The sequence below is a fragment of the Gopherus flavomarginatus genome, chromosome 9 (genome assembly GCF_025201925.1).
Source record: "Gopherus flavomarginatus isolate rGopFla2 chromosome 9, rGopFla2.mat.asm, whole genome shotgun sequence".
Taxonomy (NCBI): Eukaryota; Metazoa; Chordata; order Testudines; family Testudinidae; genus Gopherus; species Gopherus flavomarginatus.
This window is the reverse complement of record NC_066625.1, coordinates 37,463,235-37,475,753: the sequence shown is the minus strand read 5'-3', so window position 1 is coordinate 37,475,753 and position 12,519 is coordinate 37,463,235. Positions and strand designations below refer to the sequence as shown.

General features: G+C 43.0%; 1 protein-coding gene across 10 annotated transcripts in view; it reads right to left on the bottom strand.

Moving 5' to 3' along the window:
* The window catches only part of LOC127058304 (ankyrin repeat and fibronectin type-III domain-containing protein 1-like), a 698,608-nt gene that overhangs the window by 126,799 nt on the left and 559,290 nt on the right, over positions 1-12,519 (bottom strand). The gene's annotated exons all lie outside the window — the stretch shown is intronic.

The window sequence follows — 12,519 nt, the reverse complement described above, 5'->3', positions numbered from 1 at the left end:
ACGCCATCACAAACCCCAATCCCTGCCCTCCACCTACTCCAATCATACTCTCAGCCCATCACAGACCCCAATCTCCATCACTCACCCATTACTATGACAACCCTGCCCCCTTCACAGACCCCACAGTCATCTCTGATGGACTGCAACCTTGTGGTGGAGAGGCTTGCGTGGGCTAAAAACCCTCAGAGCTACATTTTCCGAAGCTTTCATATTTCTGGGAGAGTCCCTCTTGGCAAGCAGGTGTGAGGCAAAGCTCCTGACTAACCACAGTCCAAACTTCACAAGACCCCAACAGTGGATCAGTGCTTACAGAGGCCCTTTTAATATTCTGTGGCTGTGTAGGCAGATGAGGGCTGTCTTGGACTCCCTTGCCACTGAGTCAGGGTTTTCCTCCTGCCAAGTCTCCTGTGGTCACTGCCTGTGCACTGTTTTCCCCATGTTAAAAGATTTTACGTGCAGGCCTCTTCCAAAGGGCTCACACCCGCCCAAAGCCCTGTGGCGACGGAGAAGTGGCGGTGAAGACAGGAGTAGTGATCTTTGTGAGTCTTCAGGTCACAAATCTGCATGCAGGTGGCAGCCGTGTGATGGTCATCTTGGTACAAATCATTGTTGGACAGACTATCGATTAGTAACATCAGTCATGTACCTGCAGCTCACTCCACCACACTGCAAACACCCAAAGACTAAGCAAAAGCTGTACAACATCAAAGCACTTCAGGACCAAGCCAACTGTGAGACGTTCCAGCAACATTCGTCTGAGAAACTCTCTAATTTGCCTGATAACATCACTGACATTCAAGGTACTGGGAGCAACTTAAATATACCATTCACAGTGCATGTTCTGAAAACATAGCTCATCAGCACCAAGACTGGCTTGACGAAAACAACGAGGAAATCCTAGCATTAATTCAACAAAAGAACTGCATTCTGTGACTGGCAAAATGATTCCTCTAACCCATGAAAACATGAGGCTTATCACCTGCTCAAAGCCAAAGTCCAAAGGAGGCTACAGTGACATCAAAAATAAGTTGTGGCCAGAGAAAGCCTCTGAGATCCAGGGTTTCATAGACCAGGATGACATAAGAAGCTTCTTTCAAGCAACAAAAGCTATATATGGGACAATCTCCAAGGGCCCAACTCCTTTATGTTCCCAGGATGGTTCCACCCTCCTCAAGAACAATGTGGCCATTAAACAACGCTGGAAGGAGCACTTTAAGGGCCTACTAAACCATGAACCCATGGACTCTGAAGACACCATCGAGTCTGTTCAACAATGCTCGGCAATGGAACACCTTGCTGACCCCCATCTTCTGAGGAGGTGTGCCATCACCCAGACCAAAAAAAAAAAAAAATCACAAGATACCAGGCCCAGAGGGCATCCCAGCTGAGGTTTGTAGAGCTGGTAGAACAGCACAAACTTTACCAACTTCTCAACAAAATCTGGACCTTTGAAGAAATTCCACCAGACTTTAAGAATATCAACATTGTTACAATATTCAAGAAACGGGACTGTAGGAGACCCCGGAAGACTTTGTCACGGCCTAGTTAGGGCTTACGCTTTCTCAAGGAGAGATTATTAGCGGATACAGTATACTAGCAGATGCTGCTTGTAACCGGTTAGAACTGCCCTGTGTGGGAAGCCCCGGTGTGTATGAGGAACTGCAGAAAGCCCCTGGCCACAGGCCAGAGGGGCGGCCATGACTGTTGGAAAGTCCCAAATTGCATATGTATGTGTTGCTTTGCCTGGTATTAGCATGATGTTATAATTGCTGTGGGCCATTGGTTGCGCAGTTGGACTTCGCACCAGGCTGAGCTTTTTCATGCGCTGGGTTCCCCATCCCAGTGGCAGCAACACTTGGAGTCCCCATTGCGGGTGTGTCACTTAACCTTCACTAAAGCCAATTAATTCACCTGTGTGTGTGGGCCTTGTCCTTGCAGAGCATCCGGGCACGCAACAGGGACCAATCTTTATGCGGGAACTACAGAGGTATTGCCCCTGTGATGGGTTGGATTACAGAAACCCCCTTGGGGCTGACAACTGACCACTTCTGCCCCTGTCTTCCCTGTCAGTTTGGGACTCCAGAACCCTACCTGGTTGTGTGAGACACACATGCCAGCCACAAACACAGACTCAGGTCTGAACCACATCCCACAAACTGCAGGCTTAACTGAAAGCAGCTTAAGAAGTGTTCCTGTCTGTAACACTCAGGTGCCCAACTCCCAATGGGGTTCAAATCCCAAATAAATCCATTTTACCCTGTATAAATCTTATATAGGGTAAACTCATAAATTGTTCGCCCTCTATAACACTCAGAGAGATATACACAGCTGTTTGCCCCCCTCCCCCAAGTTTTAATACATACTCTGGGTTAATTAATAAGCAAAAAGTGATTTTATTAAATACAGAAAGTAGGATTTAAGTGGTTCCAACTAGTAACGGACAGAACAAAGTGAATTACCCAGCAAAATAAAATAGAACACGCAAGTCTATGCCTAATACAGTAAGAAAACTGAATACAGGTAAAACCTCACCCTCAGAGGTGTTCCAGTAAGCTTCCTTTTACAGGCTAGTCTCCTTCTAGTCTGGGTCCAGCAATCACTCACATCTCCTGCTGTCCTTTGTTCAGGATGACATCTGAAGTGGCTGGAGTGTTTCCAGCAGCACTACCTCAGGAGGATTCTCAGGATCAGCTGGGAAGATCGATGCACTAACATCACCGTTCTCTCTGCAGCCAACATCAGCAGTATAGAGCCACAGGTCATGAAACACCAACTGTGCTGGTCTGGCCACTGTGTATGTATGCCTGACAGTCGCCTCTGAAGCAAATACTCTTCTCTCAGTTAAGTTAAGGAAGAAGGGCTTGCAGAGGGCAGGAGCAGCACTTCAAAGACATACTGAAAGTACACCTTAAAAAGGGAGGCATCAATCCAGCAAATTGGGAGGACTTGGCACGGAACAAAGCACAGTGGCGCCACACCATAAACCAAGCCACAGCTCTCTTTGAGGAGAACAGTGGTGCTCAAAAGACAAGAGAAGCGACAAAGGAAGGAAGATAGGGCACAACACTCTAGCCAACCTCGTCTCCTCCAAGATCACATCCGTCACTTCTATGGGAAAATCTGCAGGGCACAAATTGGACTCCTCAGCCACTTAAAAACCCACCAACGAATCCCCTTGGCAGACATTATCCTCGCATCGAGGGACAGCTGAAGAAGATCGTAGCTCCCCAAGACTCCAATCTTTGTCCCTACCTGCTGCTATTGTACCCCCACCCCCTCATAGACCCTGTTTTCAGGGAAGATCCTGTCTGCAATGAGCATGCTTCAGCCCAGGGCAAAGCAGGATTTTCCCTGCAATTGGAGCTCTGGGCCAGGCTGGGAGTAGAACTGAGAGTAAATTGCCCCTCTCTCCTGTGCTCTCAGATCCCCCATCGCTGGGAGGAGGAAGCTGCCTCACTTCTATACACAGGGGAGAAGAACCAGATGAAAGGGGAAGCAGGAGAAGGAGGTTGAGACAAAGAGCTGGAGAGGAGAATAGAACTGAAGGTGGGGGAGAAGGAAACAGATTGGAGTTGGAGCGGGAGGGGAGACAGCCTGTCTGGGCAAGGAAACTGGGACTGTGAATCAGTAGAGTGGAGTTGGTAAGGCTGTGAGAGGGGAGTGGAGACAGATTTGACAAGGAACCGATGTATTGGGAAAGAAATGGGACCGGTTGGGCAAATTGCTGGGGGTGGGTGATAGTGGATGAGAAACCCAGGGAAGGAGATTGGGGCTGGGAGCCAGTGGGGACATGGAACATGGAGGCCAGGGAGGGAGAGTACAGACAGAGCAGATAAAGAGCAGAGGTGGGTTGGGGGGAACTGGGACAGTTGGTCAAAGAGCCTGGGATTGGGATTATGAATTTGAGGACTGGAGACTGGGACTGGCTAGATGAGGATAATGGGGTTGGGACAAGGAGCCAGGAGTGGGGAAGAGACAAGATTGGGACTTTTTTTTAAATCTACGAAATTACACACAAAAACTACACTAAAATAACACGATTAAGGTTCCAAAGAGAAGCACTCAAAAGCTAGGAAATGCCAGAATTAAGGTTGCCTGTGCAATCTTAATTCAGCCCCATTGTGTTTATGCATTATGATCAGGTTTGGGAGGATTAGATTTTTATCGGTCAATATCAATAAATGTTGATTTCACTGTGCACACATGAACCAATGAAAGAATATTTCCATCAATAATAAAACATTACAGAGGCAAAGTAAGAAAAATGGTGCTTGAAAGCTTTTTAGAGTATGATTTAAAGCTATTTACTTTGTATATTTTGACATATGATATTGACAGTTTGTGTTATTTAAGGGTTATAAAGCTTTACTTCTTTGCATCTCATCGTCTATTGTCATTAGTTATTGTCTGACCCCTCTCAGTTTCCCACAACTGTGAAAACTGAAATCAATAGAAATTGAAGACAAATGTTAAAAAAGAAACATCAATATTAGCCGTCGAAATTATAACAAAATAAAAATTGACTTCTGCTGAGAGCAAATAGGATACAATTTTTATCTGCATGATCACATGTTATTTTTAACATGAGATCCCTGCCTCTTTCAGTGCGCAGAATGGATGCTGCTCAATTAATGAGCAGCAATTCGTTATTCTGGTTTCTATTCATTGTTCATGTTTGTGGCCTCAAGCCTTACTTACTGCACCCTGTTCAAACGCTACTATTAAAACAGAATTATTGATTTCCTGATAAGCTTCCTTATGTTGCACATCACTATAGTATCTGAGTGCTTTACAAATATAAATTATCTCCCCGTGAGACATGGGTGTGGGATTTGCCCCATTTTACAGATGAGACTCAGAGGCAGAGGGAGGTTAGGGTCAAAAGTATTCAATCACTCTGGGTACACAATTTGAGATGCCAAGGACACGATTTTCAGAGTACTTAGCTGTATATAGCACTTTCCACGCTCAAAGCAAAGCTCCCGTTGGCTGTGAGTGCTCAGCACTTCTGCAAATCAGACCTCAAGGCCTCAGGTTGGGCAACCAGAAAATGAGAAACACACAATTAGTGACTGTCTGTGAAAAGTTTGGTTTAAGTGACTTGCCCAGCATTACTTAGGCACTCTTTGTCAGACACAAGGTTAGAATCCAATTCTCCAGGGAAGCATTCAGCTGACTTCACCATGAGGCAATCCTTTCTCTTCCTGCAATCTCCTGCCTCATTTGCTACACACCTTCCAGCTTCTGCAACAAATGAAGCATGGCTCCTACTGGCAACAGTCTCCTTCACCACACAACCCGCATTCATCTTCAGAGCAGGTCCATCCCATGCACTGAATGAGGGGCTAGTCTGTGATCACGTAATTAAAGATAGTATCATAATGCATGTGCTCAAGGGGGCCCAACTAAGATCAGGCAAGAAACCGTAATTCAGGCATTTCTGAACCTCGCAGTGCTTGATTTTGCAATCTTAATATAGCTTTTTGTAATTACTGATACTACAAGCCTCAACCAAGACCGAGGATTCATTGTGCTCAGCACTGTACATCCACATAGTGAAAGTTTACAATGGAAACCGACAAGAGTCAGGAGAAAGGAAATGTTATTAGCCCCCTGTTACAGCTGGGGAACAGGGAGATTTAGACACGTATATATTATACTTACAGGTTGTGCTTACAGCTCACTTTAATTGAGCTACCTTGGGTCCTGGAGCAGTGAAGCCATGAAAGCACAGGTGTCAGTGTGAGCTGTACAAGTCCATCTGGAACCCTGTGTAATTACTGGTGGGGCTTGTCTGTGCTGCTGCATCTTCACTGCTCTGGGACCCAAGCTAGCTAGATTAAAGCTAGCTCAGGGATTTCTACACGAGCTGAAATTGCACCTTGTGATTATAGCATAGGCATATCTTCAGTGACTTGACCAAGGTCCCACAGCGAGTCTGTGACAGAGACTGGAAATGATCCAAGCTCTTTCAAGTCCCAGTTCACCACCTTACTCACAAGACCATCCTTCCTCTCATGTTGTCTTTCCCTTTCCATCTAACTCCTCCTCCTTACTTTACTGCCTTCCCTTCCCGTTCACAATGTATCCCATTCCTCTCTTTCTTCCCCAGTGCCCAGAACTTTGAAATAAGGTGGCGGGGTGGGAGGAAAGAGATTAGTGTTAATTCAGTTTCACCCATCAGTGAATGAATGTCCCTGCTGAGTGATTCTCACCCACCGAAGAAAACATTAAATGTAATGTGTGTGTGCTGATATTGTCGTTGTTTTTATTATAATGTCTGAATTATAGAAGAAATGCAAATGAAATGTCCCTCACAGAAATACAGCAGCGTTGTTATGACAGAATGTGACGCTTTTAAGGGGTAAATATCCATTTCCAGGTCCTTTAAAATGCCAGGGTTTTAGAATATAATAATTCAACAATAAAACTTCACTCTAAGCCAAAACTGTGGAAGTTCTTAGCCTAGGAACAAACATTCTGTCTCTAAAAGACTGGCAAAAGCTATGGAGAGCAGTACTGACGTAACGAATATTGCAAGGCAAAACAAATGAAAAGGGCTTTAAAAAAGTACTTCCAAATGTTTTCTTCTGAGCTGTAGCTAAAAAATGAGAGTTATATAAGAGTATAAGGCTTCAGTGTGAACCTCACCTACGAATTATGTAGACCTGAGAACAGATAAGGAAGAATACTGTCACACCGCCAAGTATCAGCAGCTAAACTACATAAGACTCACATCAAACATAAGAGGTGTGTGACTAAATTGTGCTTAGAAATAACTAAGCGCCTTTACAGTTCGAATTCCTAAGAGCAAGCTCCAGTCTGTCTAGATCTTACTATCGACGGGAGTTACTCTGGAACAGCACTATATTTATTTAGACTATAACTGTAATGCCCTTAGCATGCCCTGCCTCTCAAAGATTTTTCTTAATTACTTATGGAGCACATAAATGCACATTTGCTTTACAAACCAAACCAAGACAGATTCTCTGCAATCTAGGACCCAGATCCTGCACTTGGGAGAGGAAAGAGGAAGAGAGAACCATATCTGACAGATGCATGTGACATTGCTTAAATCTCTGTAAGGGGCTCAGGTACCACAGTGATGGGCACAGAACAGAATGTACCCTGTGCAGAGGTAGGAACACAAGAATCCAGATGTGTGGGTGTGGCTGCAGAATTAAGGAGCAAGAACAAAGGGGAGGAGATGAGAATGCATATCCTATTCCAACAAGGAGAATCCAATTGTGTCAGATGCTGAATACTCCCTGACAAGTCCATAGCACCCCCTGCTCACGCTGACTCCAAGGAGTACCCCGCAGAATCAGGCATGTATTGCACAGCCTCGCTAGGCCAGACAGTGCTTTGTCATAGAGATTGTATCTGAAACAGCAACAATGTCAGTGGCAGCAAGTTGGGATAAAAGTCAATATGGACAGCAGTGATGCTGGCTGTGTGTCACAGCCATGAAGCTGTACCTGTCAAATGCAGCTTTGTTTGTAAGTGTAACACAAATCCCCTGACAATTCGCAAAGAATCTTACACAGGACAGCAGGATGGAAATTAACTTGTGTTGTGTCTTATGATTGGTTAGGTCATGGTCTGATATCACAGCCCATTCAGTGAAACACTGAGGTTCTCACAGCTGCCTGGAGGCGAAGCTAAGGATTCAGATCTTTGAGAACTGGCTTAGAAGTCTGGAGATAGGAAAATACGTCTTCAATGGGTGGAGAAGGGCATACTCTCTGCGACAGGCAATCATCCCTTGTTCCCTGATGGGATGATCTGTAGGAAGCTCAGGGAGTTCCTCTGCCCGTCTATTGGGTTTTCCTGCAGGGTGGGGTTTGGACGGGGGGCCATGATTTGGCCCCTACATTTAAAAATAATCTCCACTATTTGCCTCCCACATTTCTGATAAGAAGTCTCACAAGAGCATGAAAAAGGCATGCTTTTCTTGTCTCAAAAATCATGTACTCAATGCAACACACAACAGACAAACACCAGAGGATTCTTAATAAGGCTACAAATGTAATTCAAAGTCCTCAGCTGCAGGTGCTTCACTTTCTTCACTACACCTAGCATGGGGTCATAACGCCACGATGGATCTTCAAAGCTTCCAGAAACCTGTGTGACGTTTCAACACCTAAATAAGTGCTTTGATTTTCAAAAGGGCTGAGCACTCAGCAGCTCCACTGACTTTTAAAAATTGTGCCAGCATATGCCTGTCTTGAAGCCAAAGAATTGAGAGCTCCTGTAATTTAGGTTTCTAAATATGGAATTAGGAGCCTAATGTTAGGCATTTCTTTTTGCAAATCTTGGCAATAGACAAATCAAGGGAATGTAGATGGATGGATGAATTGAAGAAATATACACACACACACATCATGAACTGCAAACAGGGTGGATAAAAATCAATTTAAAAAAATCAGATATCTTTTATTTAAATCAGATTTTTTTTGATAAAATGCTTTTTGAGGAAAACCCTATCTGAAGATAAAGATACACTATACCTCAAAGATATCTCCTTATGGAATAGAGATTATAAATTCTAATCTATAGTATGAGACAATATATTCATGTAATGTTTAAGAAAAGTTTTAAATGAGTTCCAATAGTTCATGGATTAGGGACCCAATTTTATGAGGTTCCAGGGGCTTCTGTATAGATTATTTAGGTTAATCTTTCTATCTACCCAATGGAACTCAGTGCTCAGTCTAGAAGATACCATCAGAGATGCTTAGTTTTGCAGTTATCGAACTGTAGATTTGTGTCTCCAGAGATAACATGCTTGTTAACAGCAAAAATGTTTTAAAATAAATCAATAAATTATATATAGAGGTGAGAAATAACAGACCTCAACCCTATTGTCCCTCTGCAAATTTGTGTACAGAGAGTCAATCCCTTAACTCTCTCTAAAAGTGCAACGTTTCAAAAAGTTCAATGAATAGAAGATTGTTCAGGGAGGAATAGATTTGGACAAGGAGAAGAAGTCTGGAGATAAATGTGAGAAGGGAGGGACAAGCAGTAGAAACAAAAGTTAAACTGTTTGAGCAGCATATTCCAGAAGTCTTGAGGTCTTTCTGAGTGTAGCCTTCATTGATTTGAGATCTACCATACCATTCTCTTACTAGAAGGGAAAACCTATAATAGCAGCAGGCCATAAAAGAGACCCAGTTTGGGAATATTTTAATGAAGTTCCTCTACCCGTGGGCAAGACAGGCATGCATGCAAAATGCAAAAAGTGCAACAAAGACATGCAAGGCCTGGTTACCCGAATGAAACAACATCATGAGAAGTCTTTGTGGCACCTTAGAGACTAACACGTTTATTTGGGCATAAGCTTTCATGGGCTAAAAACCACTTCATCAGATGCATGGAGTGGAAAATACAGTAGGCAGGTATAAATACACAGGACATGAAAAGATGGGAGTTGCCTTACCAAGTAGGGGGGTCAGTGCTAACAAGCCAATTAAATTAAGGCGGAAGTAGCCTATTCTCAACAGTTGACAAGAAGGGGTGAATACCAAGGGAGGGAAATACACTTTTGTAGTGCTAATGAGGCCAGTGTAATCAAGGTGGCCCATTTCAAACAGTTGACAAGATGGTGTGAGTATCAGCAGAGGGAAAATTAGTTTTTGTCGTGATCCATCCACTCTCAGTCTTTATTCAGGCCTAATTTGATGGTGTCCAGTTTGCAATTTAATTCCAGTTCTGCGGTTCCTTGTGGGAGTCTGTTTTTGAAGTTTTTGTTGTTGAAGAATTGCCACTTCTAAGTCTGTTATTGAGTGTCCAGGGAGATTTAAGTGCTCTCCTACTGGTTTTTGAATGTTATAATTTTTGATGTCAGATTTGTGTCCATTTATTCTTTTGCGTAGAGACTGTCCAGTTTGGTCAATGTACATGGCAGAGAGGCATTGCTGGCACATGATGGCATATATCATGTTGGTAGATGTGCAGGTGAATGAGTTCCTGATGGTGTGGCTGATGTGGTTAGGTCCTATGATGGTGTCCCTTGAATAGAAATGCGGACAGAGTTGGCAATGGGGTTTGTTACAAGGATTGGTTCCTGGGTTAGTGTTAGTGTATCTAAACTTCTACATGTCACAAGGGTCACAACAGTGGTTCCCTTAACTCACCGAGCAATATTGTTAATCTATCCAGCTATACTCTTAGCCCGGCAGAAGAGTCTGTACTATCTCGGGGCCTCTCCTTCTGCCCCACTTCAAAAACAGACTCCAATGAGAAACTGCAGAACTGGAATTAATTTGCAAACTGGACACCATCAAATTAGGCCTGAATAAAGACTGGGAGTGGATGGTTCATAATGCCAACTATAATAAACTTCAGAGCTAAGGATGAACCATTCAAGAAATATATGTTTGCTGATGATGTTTTAAAGAAAGTCACACTAGTGAACTGGTGGAAGTCACTCAAGCACTTGGATTCAGAGACTGGTGAAATGATAATCCCACTTTTAACAGCAGAAGCTTCTTCTGACAGTGTAGAAAGAACATTTTCTTCCTTTGGACTAATTCATTCCAAATTGAGAAATTGTTCGGGACCTGAAAAAGCAGGAAAGCTTGTTTTTCTTTTCCAGATTATGAACAGACAGGAAAATGAAGGTGAAAATGACCGAGTTAGCTGCAGAAACCAATATTTTCAGTTTCTTATGTTGACCTGGCTGACATAGTCGATTTAATTTTTGTTTTTGTTTAAATATTTCACTTAACTATTTTAGTTAAAAACAATTTTAACAAAAACAAACCTGATTTAAAAAAACTTGAATGTTTAACTAAATTCAAAAATTCACATGCTTGTTTTGTTAAAATATTATGTTTGTTGTTGAAGAAGAAAATCCAAAATATATAACGTTATTTTAGATAAATAAAACAATTTAAATATCTGTCTGGTGATGTTCTCCTCCTAATACAGCATGCAAGAAAATCCTTCAAATATTAATGATTAACCTGTTGAATATCTGCTTCAATTACCTTTGGTAAATGAAATAACCAAACAATTATTCATTTTCTGATATAGCTGTAAAACTAATCTGAAAAGTTATCAAAATAAATCACTTTAAAAATGTATAGTGTGTACCTTCTAAAAATGAAACCTACATCCATCTCTGAGTTGTGAAGAATATCTATTAAGGTTATAACAACCAACAAGAATGCACTTTTATGTAGAAATCTATGATTAAATCAAGTCTTCCTGACTAGTGATTTAAATCAAATACACCCTGATAGCAAACAATGCTTGCTGCTAGACACGCCATGATGAAGTCTGAAATTCTACTAGTATTCCAAAGGCGTCTATTCTGATGCTAAGAGTAATCAGACAAGGCAGTGACAGAGGCTGTTGTCTCATGCTCACTACATATTTTGTACACAGTGCTGAAAAGGAACCTTCTGGAGAATCTCTTTGGAAAGTAACCAGGAGAAATAAATAGCAGAACAACTCTATTTTTAAAGACATTTCTCCCCAATCCCATCTCCTTGAAGGAGAAAATTCCAGTGCTGTTCCCAAAAGTTACAGCTCACTTCCACAGCTTCCGTCACCAGAAATACCTCAACACTCTATTTTTGCAGATTGAAAAAGTTCAGAAGGCTACGAAAAAGGCCAGAGCAGTGATGACAACAGACTATGCACACACAAATGAATGCTTGACATCACAGTGCTGCAGGGCCACAGGAATGGCTCCCTCCCAGTCATGACCGGATGCTGTAAGTACCTCTCCAGTTTGTAAGAGAAGTCGCTCTTATTGAAAGATCACATTGGCAACGCTGCATTTCAAACAGGAAGCCTTCACATTCTGCAGCTCTACAGATACGTTTCTGTACTGAAAGGCCTTACATGTTTGGTATAACAAGCCAAATTCCGTAGAGATGAGAGCTTCGGCTGTATTTCAGTCAGGGGCCCAGAGGTTGAAAATGGTTTAAGGACTTTATTCACTCTGTCCCATAGGAATGGCCATGCTGGATCAGAGCAATGGTCCATGTAGACAGGGAATGCACTGTTCTGCCAACTGCCTACTCTGTTGCTGGTCCAGTGGTATATTAGGAGAGCCTATGTCTATGACTACTGATACAGTGGCTCCAAAGACTCCTCTCCCCTCATTTTACCCTCAAAAGTGGTGGCTTGTATCAGATGGAATGAGAGGGAAATATTTGTGTCAAAATACTGCCAGTGAAAGCTCTGCTCCAAGACCAGCCACTTACAACATACAGCACCAGAGTCTCCAGACCAACCGCACCGTGTTCAGGACAATTCCAGAGCAAGGCGTAGAAAAGGTGGGAAAGATCATCTTTGCAACCCCCTCCTTCCGAGGCCACTGGACATCAGCCTGGACCCTGATGCCAGGCCCAGCAGCCTTGATTCTTCCTGACCTCATCTGAGGATTTGCATATGCCCTGAAGCAAAGTGACTGACAGCCCTTGCAGTGTTGTCCTAGCAAGTGTAATTGCAGAAGCTATTCTTATCCATTGACATGGTTAATCTTAGTGAGAGACAGTATTTCTC